Below are 13,091 nucleotides of genomic sequence, written 5' to 3' on the forward strand. Positions count from 1 at the left end.
ACAAAATATTGTACATTTTCAAGAGCCCCCCTAATTAGAATGTAAGTGGCCAAAGTCGTTCGAGTGGTTCTACATGGAGGCTAAACCTTTACTCTGGAAGACAAATTGGCGTAAATGGGAGGGCTTAATATGGAAAAGGGTTTTTGGACTGCCGCAAGGCCTTTCTACCCTATGTTTAAGATATGAATTAGGGCTCAAATCATTGGGTCCTTTAGCAGATTGGAAGTCGGTCTCCCTCTTTCAATCAATTAAGACACATAAACCATATACTCTATATGCAGACATTAAAGAACACCTCGAACCTTCTAAATCAGACATAATAACAGACTTGAATTTGAGGGCTGGTGACAGCCTAGCGAGATGTGATACAGACTTAAAGACTCTAGTTTCCAATCAATTGAAGTAAAAAAAATCAATAGAGCGAATGGTTTGGATTGCGACAATTGAAGCCATGCAGGGTTCTGCCCGAGCTAATTCATTTGCGCTAAGAGAAAAGAAACTGGGCTGTGTTCCAAGATACCTTGAGAGGTTCCCCCGATTGGAGAGCCACGAAAAACTTCCTTAGACTGCGTTTAAACCTGCCACATATCAGAGAAGTCATCTCAAAATGGGCAAAGGGGGAGGCTGCTCAAAAATTGTGCACAGTATGAGAAATAAAATGTAAACATTCTTTTAATGGAATGTGAAGGCACCTGTCTTATAAGAGCAGCCTTATTTCAAAGATTTGTGGATACACCAGAGGGCATCCTCACACAAATGTTCTGCGAGAGATTGATATCAGGAGAAGAGTCTAGTCTGACGATAAAAGTAATGCAGGTGCTAGAAAAGGTTAACATCTTTGTTCAAAGTTAATTTGCTGTCTTTGTTTGGTTGCTCTGGTTTTCCCAACCTCCTCTTTACGTTATTGTGTAATTGGGGCCTAAGTTAAGTTATTGTCAGTTAGTTGAGATAATAACTGTATTTATTGTACATTGTGTTTTACTTGTTATTTCTTTTCCTTGATGTGTATTGAATACAAATCTTTTTCCCAAAGTTGGTGAGCAAATATATTTAGACATTTTAGAATTTATGAATTTGAACTGTGCTGTGAATAATTTATTTCTTTTCTTTTATGTCAGTTTTCATTTTGTAAAGGTTCTTTGCAACCATATAAAATAAATAAATAAATAAATAAATAATAAATAAGCCATGAAATGCGGTGCAACGTCTGGCTTCTTGCTTCATGCCACCTTTAACTCTACTCTTTTCTAACTCTTCTTGTCAGTGCGGTGGGTTATTCCAACCTGCATTTGTTTTTAACTTACAAGGACTACTGAATTCAAACATACTATATATTTTTAAACATAAATTCTAACCATGGCTACCACAGCATCCAACGATATGGTGACCTTTGAGGTGCGGTTAATCTCAGCAATGACTGAAGGTCAAATCCGCGTCTACGAGATCGCTAATTGCAACTCAGCACACCTAACCGCGGCTATACTCAGGCAACAACAGGGCCTTTTGTAGACAGAGCAAAAGTCAATATACTTCATTCCTGCGGCTACAAGGAATCATTTTATGAAAAATGCATTCCAGCAACAGAAACAGCAAAAAATTACCACCTAAGATTAAGTAATCTTTTAGTGCAGTTTATGTTTTATTTTGTCTATTTTTAAACTTAGAGTGTTGCCCTGAAAAGGGCAGTTTTGGGGCGAGGGAAGGAGGAGGGTGGAACTGGGACGGGAAGAACAGTAGGATTCATGCGTGTAACGAGTAAACGAAGAAACATTTCTTGTTTTGGAAATTTTCGTTTTTGAGGTTTTTTTGTAATGCCACTTAAAAAAATATATAGTCCTAGTGCCAGTGGGTCTGGTGTTCTGAAACAACCCATGCCCAGCCATCTAGGCTAGCCTCTCCCACCGTGACCCAATTGATGCCAATTGTGGCATCACCTGCACAAAACTTTGCATTCATCCAAGTCTGGTGTCGGCAGCAGTGGGGGAGGTTGGGCCCAGTATGGCTTGTGATAGGTACAGTGGTGGAGGTAGATGCTGCGGGCTTAGCTGTGATGTGTTTCTCATGTGCCTTTTCAGTACTTTCGGTAGTCCTAATCAGCATCGTCCCAGTGGACTAAGTGGTCTAAGTGTTGAATGATGACGGATATCCCAAAGCTCTGTGTTGGTGCATTATATGGTCCATGTCGTAGCTTTTTCTGTCCCTTTTAGGGAGTGGTACTGCTCAACCATAAAGTAGCTCCAGTTGTCTACAGTTTTTTTGATCCCACATAATTTTTTGCAACAAGAGGTGGGTTTATGTTCCAAATGACCTTATCGCTGCTGCTGCTGTGGTGAAACATATTGTGTAATGTTTGACCCAGGATAAAAATGTGATAAAATGAAAAAAAGACATGACGAAAAAAGAACCAAGCCATTAAAAATAGTTGAAAAAAGAGAATAACTAACTAAATAAATTAATTGACAAACAGATGACAGGATAAAGGAATGAGGTAAAAGGACAAAGAAGCACAAAGAAGAATGGAAACACATGAGGATTTTGCGGAAAACCTTGTTATACTTCACAGAAAAGCTGTTCATTGTTCAGAAGAAAAAGCAATGAAGAAAAGTAACAGAGTTGTTGTTGGATGTGATTAATATTCTCAGATACAGCCGCAACAAATCAGGTGGTGTAGTTTGTACGTGCGGCTTTGAGTCATGTCTCACCATGTTCCTGCAGCAAGCATTCTGATTGGTCGATTACGCACATGCTAGTTATCGTCAAAGCCACACCTATGAAACTCGACACATAATTGGTTGAGGTTTTAAACGTGGTTGAGGTTTTCATGTGTAGGTGCAAAAGTGGAGCGCAGAATCTAATTGGTCGATGGTTTAGAAACGAATGCGCGTAGCCATGTTAATGAACCATGCCGCCTGATTGGGCTCTCTTTTTGATGCAACTATACAGTGACGACAAACTAGTTAGTCTGCGTGGAAGGTGTGGAAGCTGTGAATGTGTGCAGCTTCATTAAGGAACCGAGCCACCTGATTGGGCCTTCTCATTGACACAGCTTTAGAGGGAGCACAATCCAGTTGGTCAGCTCAGAAGGCTCAAATGTGCATAGCTGCATTAACAAACCATGCCGCCTGATTGGGCCAACTCATTGATGTGGCTATACAGTGTACGCAATCAGATTGGTCGCCTCAGAATGCGCAAATGAGCGTAGCAGCTGTAAGGAAGGCATGGTATCTACAGTAGACACAGACACAATAGATGCAAGTTTCAAAGACCTTTACTTTGTAGTTTACTGGGGTTAGATGAATTCCTAACTGGCGATAACTTTAAACTGGGAGTAGTCTCGACCATTAAACAAACAAAAAACAATTCCAAGTCAGTCTTGTCAAAATAAAAAAGGCCAATACTAAAACAAAAACTAACCTTGCCCTGCTTCTCAAATGACAAATGTGTACAGGGAATACAAAAGGAAAAATAGTATCTTAAAAGAAATGTCAGAACGGCTTAGGTTCCCCATGTTCAGAAGCACGGGTCTCAAGAGTTTTTTTTTAAAGGATAGGTGGTTGGTACAATTCTATTAGTCTTGCACACTCTGGCTTGCTGGTATAATTCAAGAGTTCAGGCTTGGTCTTCAAGCTTTTTACAGTCTAATCAATTCTTTAGACGTCATCTGCCTTGCCAGAAATACACAGTTCTGTTCCTGACTTTCACTTTTCCACTCTTCAACACAAGCTTCCCTCCTCCAGACTCGAGGCTGTCTCTCTTTTCACATTCAACTTTTCACTTTATCACAGTTCAGCACAGGCTTCCCTCTGGCCCCGACCGAAGGCATGATTAGGGGCCCCACGTTCTGCCCTTCACACTTACTTTCACTCTGTCACAGGTCAGCACAGGCTTCCCTCTGCCGGGCTTAAGCCAGTCTTTCTCTTTTTACTGTCAAAGACTTTTGAAACTGCAAGGATTTTACATAGACCTCTACATGACCACTTCAACCTCCTTTAAAACATTTTGACAATCAACAATCTTCATCACCTCACAGCACCAATGCTACTTGGTACTTGTAGTTTCTTATTCTCTATACTTGAGCCCTCTTGTCACCTTTCAAAGTTCATATGCAATACCAATACTTCTTGGTAATTTTACTTTTGTTGCCTTTGATAACTCCTTTGATAACTCACCAGTCGTGTTAATTGGGCTTCTATCTTCAATGCTTTTCACATAGCAGTCAAGGCCATTACCAACACCTCCTCTTCTCCTCCCAACTCCATCATTCCCCCGGGAGGATAGCGGCTCGCCTGGAAGCACTTTGAAGTTTTCTCCTTTCCGCTCACTCGGTTTCGGTCGAGGAATGCTTACGGCTTCCCGAAAGTGTGAAATTCTCACCTGGCTCTCTCCCGTTCTCTGTAGCTGTCGATCAGCCCCTTGGTTTTCCAACTTCCATAGCCTGGTTCGAATCAGCCCAGAAAGTTTGCATCAATGATGACATCACTGGTGACATCACTAATTACATCATATATGATAATCCTGATTACATCTGTGATGGCATCAGATATAACATCATTCATGAGTTAGCTATTAAAAACTTTGATTAACCAAAAAACAATTTAGGCTGTGGCCATTGCCATTGGCAAGGCTGTGGCCACTGGCCATGGGTGAAGGCCATGACTAGTGGCTGGTTAGTGTTATACAATATACAGTGGGTATGGTCCGAAGCCGTGGCCACTGGCCGTGGCCAAGGGCCATAGACAGTGGCCGCTTAATGTTTTAAAATATACAGTGGGCATGGCTGAAGGCTTTGATTACTGCCTATGGCTGAAGACCTTGGCTAGTGGTCGGATAGAGTTGTAAAATATACAGTGAGCATGGCCGAAGACCATGGCTAGGGGTCTGTTAGTGTTTGAAAATATACTTTTAGCACGAGCGAGGCCATGTCCATTAGCCATTGCTGAAGATCATGGCTGCTGTCCCCTAATGTTTTGCCATACACAAGCAGGGATGGCCAAAGGGCGTGGCCACTGGCCCTGACCGAAGGCATGGTTAGTGGCTGCTTAGTTTTGTGAAATATACAGTGGGTACAGGCAAAAGGCGTTGCCACTGGCCATGGATGAAGTCTATGGCTAGAGGCCCCTTAATGTGGTAAAATAAACAGTGGGCATGGTCAAGGCCATTGCCAGTGTACGTTTACTGATGGAAAATATACAGTGAGCACAGCCAAAAACTGTGGCTAATGGACCCTTAATGTGTTAAAATATACAATGGGCACGGCCGTAGGCCGTGACTTGGGCGAAGGCCATGGCAAATGGACCGTCAATGTGTTAAACTATACAATGGGCATAGGCAAAGGCCGTGGCCAGTATCCAAAAACCGGTAAGTTTTGTAATCTAATCAGAGATTCCATCAGTTATGTCATAGATGATGCAATTAGTGATGCCACCAGTGATGTCATCCGTGATGTCATCTGTGATATCATTGTTGTGGTCATAGGCTGCACAACTGAGGGCACATGGTTAAGGTGGCTTTAGCTGAATTTCAGGGTTTTGTTGCGTTAAGTTCTCACCTTAATGTCCCTGCAATTAGTGTGTTTTCCTTACATATTAAGTTTTTTTATCATTCCATATTGTTTTTTCCACACCACTGCCATGGCCTTCAGCCATGGCGAGTAGCCACGGCCTTTGGCCATGCCCACTGTATATTTTAGGACACTACCATACCACTGTCCATAATAATTGCAAACACAGTACAAACAAAGATGTAGTCTACACAATGACTTACCTAATTTCTATCATGGATGTCTCATCTTCTCTGCTCAGTCACTATAACACCTTTCAAAGACAATGCAATACATTTCATAATATAAAGAACAGTGGCAACTTTTTTTCATAATAATATTGTATCAATACTGAGTGTATTCCTAGTACTAAACTTGTTAGGTTTTCACACATGAATAATTTTGTAGAGGGAGAAATTATTAATTTGAACAACCTTAATTGGTTTAGTAATTGGAGAGAAAAACATTCTACTAATTATGTACACATAAATTAAATTCTCTCACTTTGTACAAATATCTCTATATGACAAACTTAATGAGGATGTTAACAATTCAATAAATGCACATTATGTGTGTACAAGCATAGGGAAAGGGAGGATCCTAACTTCAGTTGTTTCTACTTTTTCAGTATCAATGTAGCACATACCAGTTATAATATTAACATTACCATCCTCCACCAAACTCTAAAAAGGCTAATACTCCTATCCCATACTAACGGTAGCTATGAAAATAGAAACAAATACTTACATAATACCTCCAATTCCATTTCAAGCTGTTTAAGCAATGAACAAGAAAAGTATGTGCTCTACATTTAATAATAGTGCAGTTTAAAGGAATGTGTAGAGGCTGCTTTATGAATGAGAGTCAATAATTAAGTGGGGGGCATTAAAGGTCTGGTAATGCCCCAGGGCATCAGATACAGTCCAGAGCGAAGCAAGGCTCTTAACGGTAGCCCAGAAGCATTACCAGATTGGTAATGCCCCCACCCAACTCCAAGGGTTCTATTGCTATTAGTACTCCAGCACTTTGTAGCGGGATACTGATAGTTTATTTATCTCAAACGGAGAAACTGCGTGTTAACCATATCTCATATCAAGAAGCAAATACAAAAAAAGATGTCCACCACGTATCAGAGAGAAGGGAACTACTCGTAGTCCCCTCTCCCTTTCCATGGCAGCTATTCAGTAGTTGGTGATACTCCAAGAACACTACTGTTCCCGGTGCCAGAGAGGGACAATGCAGCACATGGTAAGTGGGGAGGCGGTGGCGAGGTTAAAAGGAAAAGGGTATTGGGGAAGGGTATGCAGTGAGTGCAGACTTTAAACTTTTTTTTCATGACCGCGGCTAAGGCTCACACCAATGAGATTGGGCAAACCACACTCCCGGCTATTTTCAGCAACAACTAGTGGAGTGTATTTGCAGATTCAGAACAACACACCCGTAGTGGTGTAGCTGCGGATACCTGTATCACTTTAGCATTTTGGAAAACAACTATATATAGAGATATAAAAGAGGAAAAGAGGTTAAGCTAGAGTTGAGAAGGAGGTATAAAGACAATGGGCCTCATTACGACTTTGGCGGTAGCCATGCCGCTATTGGCAGCATGGCTGCCGCCAAAATCGGGTCCGGGTCTGGGTTCCCAGAATGGGGAATTACCGGGCCATTCCAAGTTTGGAGGGCCCGGTAATTCCTCCCTCCAGGAACCCAGGCCCGGACCTTCCCCATTCCCATCTGAGCCCCCATAGGGCTCAATGGGAATGGGAGAGGGTGCAAACAACGGGCCGATTACGAGCGGCCCATTGTTTGCTCCCTCTTCCCCTCGCGGGACCCGGTAAGGATGCCTGGTTTGACCAGGCGTTACTTACCGGGTCCTGCTAGGGGAGCTTGTAATTAGGCGGAACAGGTTTAACGGGTCCGCCTCCTTTAGCGGAGCCCGTTAAACCGTTCCGCCTCAGTCTTAATGAGGCCCAATATGTGAAATTTTGGAATCAAAGATCCAGGAACACTTGATTTATTTCTTGGAAATGTGCAGGTATTTGCAGCTATATGTATACATGTATACCCCAGGAACAAAGAAAACAATCATTAAATACATTTCAGCAACACAAGCAGCATAAAAGAGATCACATAAAATGTAGTGATCTATTATTGCAGTTCAGGTTTCACTTCAACTATTTTTAGAGGCTATACCTGAAAATGGCCATTTTAGGGTAGCAGGAAGAAGGAGGGTGGGACTGGGAAGGGAAGAGCATTATCCATCTCTGCCTCTGGACAGCTTTAGATCAACTGTTCAAGCACTGGTCCTATCCCACATGGGGAAATGCCCTCCTCAAAGTCATTTCATCATCCTCCCTTGCCCTGTATATGTGGCTGCATGCCTCATCGAGGGTGTACGCAGTTACAACCTCATCACCCCGGCCCTCATCAACTTTCACTGGCTCCCACTGCATGCAAGAATGACCTTCAGGTTTTAGGTGAGTATGAGACTATGGGGACATTTATTCAACATCTCAAACCTGCACGATCATGTGAGCTGTGAAAGTCACTGTGAGAAAAGCACATTGTGGAAAAGAAAGCAGCCCCATCTTGCAAAGGGCTTCATGCTTAGGCCAACAGAGCATTAGTAGCTACAATTCATCTATGCCATAACACACTTTATGGACCAACCTAGTGTTTTACCTTCGCCCATTCCCATACCCAGCTGGATTTAACCTCAATTAGAGAAATGTAGGAGTGTTTACATTGCTGAATGCATGATCACCATTATTTAACATAAGCCTAATACATTACACGTAGGTCTCGAGATTTAGTTTGCCATTCCTGATATATGCAAGACATGCATTCCCAGTTGCACCTTTCACACAGCTAGAGGCTGAATGCCACGCAATGATTAGCCAAAGGAAGAAGAGGCAAGAGCTTTCCCAGAGTTTAGTTTGCGGTAGTGAGTTCATGCAAGCACAACAGAAAATATTACTAGGTCTCGTAGTTTAAGGACAAAACACTCTTCCCTGATTGGTCAGACCACATAAGGTTTGCGGATTTCACATAGCCATGCCCCAGAGAAATATAACAACTTGTGTCCCTAGGCAGAATAACCAAACATAACTTAATGAAGGTAACACTTTTGCAAATGTCAAGCATCCAGACATGAAAACACATTTGATTTTAAGTTTCTTTGTTGGCTTTATCTGAGGGGCTGGTATTCCCAGGAATCCAGAGATTGTATACTGGTTGGGTGTGGCTGTGGTAATCTCCCTTATTTCTTAAGCATCTGTGAAGATATGGATCAAGGTTTGACCAACCTAAGACTGATAATTGATCTTGTATAGGATTTTCTTGTGTAGGTGTAATGGCCAAGTGTGTAGCTGTATCTTAATCTACTTAGTCTGCCTTCTCAAACACATAGCTATAGCAATGTTCAGAGCTATCACAACTCCTGCACACAAAACTCCTGCTACCCTCTTGTCCTGTACACCACACCCATCAAACCTGATTGGCTAATCCCCACAGTCCCCTTTCCATGCCAGACATTCACAAAAGTCCCAGATGTTGCACATGCCGTCCAGGGACTACCACAGTGTTTGCGGACCCCATAACATGGGGGCTCCCCTTTTACACTTTCCACTTTCATGTTCTCAAGACTCCCTCATTGGCTGCTTCACCATCCACCAATCACATCCAAAACCTCTACCTAGCCCTGACATCTCACTTCAATACTTCAGATGTACACTTAAACTTTCACAGTACAGATCTCCTGTTAATGAAAGGCATCTGCATTAAAAACTACTGTGCAACTGTGCAAGATTTCTATTTACAGATTCAACAAGATCTGCATCTAACAATACATAGTACAGGTATGCTTATATTTAAAAATGTTTTAACTATTTCACACATATATATATATAGAGGGTTCCTGCTACTTACTTACTTGTAATAAGCTTCTCAATAAGCATATTCTCTTTTTTAACCACTCTAGCAAATGGCATGCATTGCAGCATTCATCACCTGGTCACATGAAGCAGCAAACAATTAGAATTCTCTGCTTTTCTAAATGTTTTTTTTTTAAAAAGCATTGTGATGAAAGTTAAAAAATGCATATATACGTGTTCAGCAGTACTGTGTTACTTTTTCATAAAAGAAAGGAAAAGCAGATCAAATAGACCTGTAGACAATTTTTAAGTGACACTTAGTGTCTGCTACTTTAATGTTTTTTTGCAGCACATGCATACATCCCAACATAACCCATTCCAATATACAGGTGCTTATTAGGTCTTTATGTTTTCCTTTGAATTCTTTCACTTCCAATTCCACTTCGTCCATTATAAAACTCAAACTACAAGTCCCAGAATCAACAACAAAAAAACACGACAGACTTCAAGATTCGAAATTATTACATGTATATCAAATAAATATAAAATGCTGTGCTTTTAAAACGCATTTTTGGAAGCATTTTGAAGAAAGTAAAAAATGCATATCTGCATTCATAGCAGCACTTTGTCACCTTTTCATAAAAGAAAGTAAAAGCATATACAATAGATTTGTAGACCATATATAATTGACACTCAGTGCATGTCAGTTTAATATATTGACAGTACATGTATACTTCCTAACATAATCCATTCCAATCTTCAGCTGCTCATGCAGTCCTAATTTTTCCTCTACAATCTGAGACTGTACTCCAACTTTTATAATAGGAAACGTGGAACTACAAGTCCCAGAACGCAAACGAAAAATCTAGAACTACATAAAAACCTACCGATTGGAATACATCATGTTGGCAAGTATGCATATGCTCCTAACATATTAAACTTCGACACACCACCTGCCATTTAAAACTGTACTACAAATCTTTCTCATCAACTTTTCTTCTCTTTAACAAAACGTTACAAAGCTTCTATAAATGCACATACACATTTCTTAACTTTCATGAAAATGCCCCTAAAAGCAACTATTTCTAATCATCCACTGGTTGTATTAAGTGTCTTCCCCACCACTCCTCCTTCCTTCATAAATAACAACCTTGCTTAGTAAACATACTTCACCATTACCACATATCCCCACTTACCTTCTTTTACAATTACAGGAAAGAAGCACATTACGGAAGAAAGGATCTGAAAAAGGAATATTCTTCACATCCAACAAATTAAGTAAATTAATATACCATGTATGTGTATTTAATTACAGCAGCACAGTTCCACTGTATATTACCCCAAACTACTCTTTTCAAACCAACATTTCTTTCACTCTAAGCCACTGTATTCCACCATTCAAACTCTTCATATACCCATCTACACACCACCATTGCAACACCCACTCGTAATGAGGCCCAATGTCCCTATAGATTCCATCACACCACCACTCCCTTACTCACTAACCCAACACCATCACGCATATGCAGACTCTTACTCTCACAACCTTCCATACAACACCTAATATACCACATCACAATCAAACAGCACTCTATACAACTCTGCAATCACACCCACAAACACATGCACCAAATATGCATATACAGTCCACAACTTTCCAACCCATACTTTCTATTTTACCAACAGACACAAAAAAATGCCTACTAAAAACCAACTCTGTAGAAAATAAAGAAAAAATAGTGCAGATAAAAATACAACTACACCATATAGTCAATCACCTCTAAAACTATTTGTGTTATGTTATGTTATCCATTTTGTACCAAAGTAGAGCTCAACTGACGCCAACAGGCAACCTAACACTAAAAGACTGAACAAGACACTATCATTGAACAGAAGAATTAGTAGAGTAAAGTTTTAAAGGCCCTTCTGAATTGAAAAAAAACAGCCATAGAGCAAAGCACAACAGGCAAGGCGTTCCACAGTTTGATATCCCTCACAAATTCTAGAATGATGAAATCTAGGCACAGCAAGAAGGAAGCGGTCCTTAGAATGTAACAAACGTCCGGAGACATAAGGCCGGAACTTCAGCTGCAAATACTCAGGTCCTACCGCATGAAAGGCCCTCTGCACAACACAGAAAGATTTAAAATGCACACTTTTGACCACTGATAGCAAATGCAGAGCAATCAGAACTGGGGCTATGTGACCCCTGAAGGAGGAGCCGGTAGCAAGCCGGGCAGCTGAATTCTGTAGAATTTAAAGACGTTGTATCGGATAGTCAGGTTGCACTAGATAAAGTGAATTGCAATAATAAATCTGGCTAAGGACCAAGGTGTAAAGAAACCACCGGTGGGGGCGTCTGTACTTCCGCTCTCTATATGGTAGAGGAGAGGCACAGAGGACCCCTGCCAAGATTCTCTATGCAGTAGATGTGGTCGAGCAATCAAGGCCTAGCTTCTCGGGAGGTGATGAGGGCTGGTTCTTAAGTACAGTGTAGTCCCCAAGCACGCACAAAGGAATGTCCACACACTGTATCGGTTACAACACAGTCTTTATATAATTAATATTCAAAGGTATATACAATATCACGATAACTCACTTTATACTCCGAAAATCAACAATGGTAAATATATACAGTTCTAAAGTGGTACCACTAACGTTATCAGATCTCATTAAAGTGCATACGGTCAGAATGACACACAGATCAAAATAAAGAGGAAACCAGCAGTAGAGAGAGGAAGGAAAGCAAGATGGTTGAGCAATTGGCAGAATACTAGCCCTGTTTACCTTGACACAGTTCTGTGTGGAGATCCCCCCACCTGGGCAACCTGTAAAGCAAAGATGTATCACAAGCCCAGTCCATATATTGTTCACACTAGAGTTTCCAATAGTTCTGCAACCCCACAGTACCTTGGCGTTGAAGCGTTCCTCGTCGTGGAATCGATGCCATTTTTTGAGTGTCCTCCCTTTCTGGCAGGAGTCACGGGTCGTCAAACGTCCGACAGAGAACAGGTCGAGCTATGACGTTGAAGTGGCCGCGTCATTCCTAGCGGTGCTCGTTGACGGGGAAGCGTAAATGCCTTGCAAGGAAGAGGCGTGCGGGGCACCTCAGTGTCGAGAGTTCTGGACCGCAAAGAGTTTGAAAAACTGTGGCCCAGCAAGGGCGTCGAGTCGTCGGTGTCTCTGTTTTCGTTGGTTGGACGGGAAACCCAACGGTGGATGCTCCTCGGCGCGTCGACGGTCAGGCCTTCTCCAGCGGGATACAACAGCGACGATGCGGACGAGAGCGTCCTTGGATCAATGAAGTTCTTAGGCAAAACGGGAGCACGGCGGCTCCAGTCGACAACGGCGGTCGTCGACAGTGGCGGACAACAGTCCGGGCGCTTCTCTTTGGAGTTCCGCAGCAGTCCCCGTATCGGGTCGGCAGCCTGTTGAAGGTCTGTCGACCAGGGAGCTTTGGCAAAGGTCTGCTGGTGCACGATTGTCCCTCATAGATCGGGAAGAGGGCGCCTTACCATGTCCTCTCTGGGTCAGTCCTCAGAGGCACAGCAGCTTGCAGATTGTGAAGGAGAGCAACAGCAATTCTTCTCGTCCAGCAGGGCTTCAAGGTGAAGCTTCAGTTACTCCAGTTACTCATCATAGTGGACTTCAGCTTCTGACCACGATTCCTAGCAGAGAGAGGT

Source organism: Ambystoma mexicanum, chromosome 6p (genome assembly GCF_040938575.1).
Source record: "Ambystoma mexicanum isolate Mex_15411 chromosome 6p, UKY_AmexF1_1, whole genome shotgun sequence".
Classification (NCBI taxonomy): domain Eukaryota; kingdom Metazoa; phylum Chordata; class Amphibia; order Caudata; family Ambystomatidae; genus Ambystoma; species Ambystoma mexicanum.